Genomic DNA, 2,865 nt, shown 5'->3' with positions numbered 1-2,865 from the left:
GGTCAAATCTAAAGTGCTTATAAGCTGAAATTTGATAAGTTGGGGGAGACCAACTTATGACTTTTGGCTTATTTTTGGTTTATAAGCTCTTTTAATTTTACCAAAGGTATAGATAAGCTAAAAAGTGCTTATAAGCCAATTTGACCAGCATATAAGTTTAGTCAAACACCCTCTAAATATCCTCCGTGGGTGTCCTCTTTGGATACCTTGCACTTATCTTGTTCTTCAACAATTCTGCTTGTCTTTCATGACCATGTACATGTCATTCACTATCGTAAATAAATGCCATTCACTATCATATATTCAATTCATACATTCATAAATGTCAACCTTAATACACTTTGAAACAAATACGAAATAAAATTGTCTTTGGACATCGTATTCAAAGAACATAGTACTGACATAATCAAGGTTCTCCTTACAAGTTAGAGTTCAAATCAAATGACCTGTTTTATCTCAAATAAAACTTAGTTCTAACTAAATCATAAAAGATAAAGTAATTTTAACATGGAACTATGTCAAATTCACTCTTAATCTTAATGAATTCCCTTAACTTCTAGAATAAATTCTGCAACAAGTTAAGGATTTACGAATTCATCTATCCACAAGTCAAGTATTCCTTGCCAATAATTGATCTTACATCCTTCAGAAGTTCTGCAAAAGAATCACATAAAAGGAGAATTACAACTATGTAATAAAGTTGAAAAATACCATATGTACTGCATATTTTTCCAAACTTACCACTTCTCTTTTGGTCCCAAGTTCGTTAGTTTCGTTTTTTTTTTAATTTTGTTAACCTGAGAAATAAATATTAGAAAGGTTACTTTGATAGTTTGTAGAATTCAAAATTGAGTGTAGAGTACAAGATACATCAACAAGACAAAGCTTATATAGCCCTAGAATGTTGCACACTTCTACAAAAATAGCATAAGAACTTTAATTTACAAGCAAAAGTCTAGAGGCAACACTGAATACATTGACAACACCTTTATACTAGATTTCCTTCTCTGACAGCATTGTAAAAGTTCTTTTGAACTATAAGCTCCACTATTTATAAATCACAAAGATATCATCCAGTACAGACTCATCAATTCTTAAAATGCTAACAGACAAATGAACAATTAAAAGAAAAGGCTAAAATTAAGCATACTTCAACCAAATAGTGACTGAACTTTCATCAAACCAAACCAAAGCAGAAGAGGCAAAAATTATAAAGCAATAAGCCAAGCTAAAATTATCCTACTTATAACTCCCATATCTTGAAAGATAATAACCAGAAATAAATTGAGCTTCACAAAGTTATAAGATATTCTCAAATCTCCAAACAACAGAACATACAAAAATAAATACAACGAATCTGATGATGATATTGCATTTATTGCATTTGTCTAACTACTGAACTGAGGAGAAATAAAGGAATGGTGGAGATGTATAGAAAAGGTAGTTTTTTACCAAATGCATTCTAAGGGAGGTATAAAACTACTGTCCGAAATCTGTCACTACAACTCAATCGGGTTGCAGCCACAGTACAAAATTTTCTGCATATTCGATATATCAACAACTAATTCCCACATATTCTACTTAAAAAATAAGATCACAACACCTGGCAATTAAACTCACAACTTTGATGTTGAACTAGTACACAATGCTAAAACTCACCTTACTTGTGTGAACAACTAAAACCGATGATAATGAGTCATTATAAGAAAGTAAGGATAAGACTATATTTATTTAATGACACAATTCACTGCAAAAAAAAAAAAAAAAATACATTAAGAACAGAGATTCAGTGATAAGAATGATAGAGGCCTAAATGGCAACGGAAGAAGATGTTTTATATTTCTGAAATACCTTTGCAGCATTTGAGCTCTAATAATGAACTAATGAACGCCACCACTGATCTTCTTCAACCCTATTCGAATGATGAGCTAAGAGCTCAATATCAGTACCATATGGTTCATAACCACATCTTTTTGCTTCATGCTTCCATTCTTTCCATTTAGATCCAACTGATATCATCAAACATATGTCTCATATCATCTGATCAGTTGCATCGGTATTTTTCTATACACATATTTAACACAACTCATTTATGTAAAAAATATAAAAATAAAAACATCGTAGTATATAGTGTTTGGTTTAGTATTAAGCACCTTAGTATGAGCCCATATTATATCCTTGAACATATTAGGCAGAAGCCTCCAAATTCAATGCCACTAAGATGCCATTTCATGCTATGACACCAAGTTTAGAACTCAATCTAAACTCAACATGTAAATTTCTACCATCATTTTCCCATCCTAAGTGCATCATAGTGGGACACCTTGGTCGCTCAGATTTTTCTTCACTCATTAGAATCTGCAAATAATCAAAGAAAAAAAGTAGGGCATTCATACTAGTAAAAATCAACTATATAACTAGATCGAGTCTCATGCTAGAAGTCTACTAATGGGAAAGTATTTAAATAACATTAAATACTCTCCCTAGCAGTGGTTTTATCTGACTAGGACCCTAGCAACTTCATACTACAAACTAAAGATAAGATATCACTTTAGTACCTGAGAGATTTTCTACATCATGTAAATCATTTCTTGACAAGTTACCAGATCGGATAGCTTATCTTTCATTTTGTGGCCAGTTTTGAGGTGGTTAGGGCATTGTCGTACCTCCCATTTGTTGTTCTTGTAGCTCCGAAGAATTGGATAAAAGCCCACCTTGACTAGAATTTCATTGTCTTTTTCTTGTCATCTCAATTAAATTGCTCAAAAATTATGATTCCTGTCAAATTAAAAAATAATTTTTACTATCGAAATGTATGAAATAATATCTAACTACCAAGTTAAACAATAAAATATGTAAGCATAA

General features: G+C 31.7%; 1 long non-coding RNA gene across 4 annotated transcripts; it reads right to left on the bottom strand.

Moving 5' to 3' along the window:
* Nucleotides 1-422: 422 nt before the first annotated feature.
* Nucleotides 423-2,641, bottom strand: LOC104234821 (uncharacterized). 4 transcript variants are annotated; one of them, XR_011401749.1, is made up of 4 exons: nucleotides 2,559-2,641; nucleotides 2,154-2,358; nucleotides 742-2,064; nucleotides 423-654 (listed from the first exon to the last, which is right to left on the bottom strand). It is a non-coding gene; the product is annotated as an uncharacterized lncRNA (long non-coding RNA). The 4 variants fall into 4 exon arrangements; XR_713059.2 differs by lacking the exon at nucleotides 2,559-2,641 and having other exon boundaries at nucleotides 742-1,747; nucleotides 1,852-2,064; nucleotides 2,154-2,422; XR_011401748.1 differs by lacking the exon at nucleotides 2,559-2,641 and having other exon boundaries at nucleotides 2,154-2,422.
* Between the last annotated feature and the right edge of the window lie 224 nt (nucleotides 2,642-2,865).

Source organism: Nicotiana sylvestris, chromosome 8 (genome assembly GCF_000393655.2).
Source record: "Nicotiana sylvestris chromosome 8, ASM39365v2, whole genome shotgun sequence".
NCBI lineage: Eukaryota > Viridiplantae > Streptophyta > Magnoliopsida > Solanales > Solanaceae > Nicotiana > Nicotiana sylvestris.
This window is presented reverse-complemented; position numbering and strand designations above follow the sequence as displayed.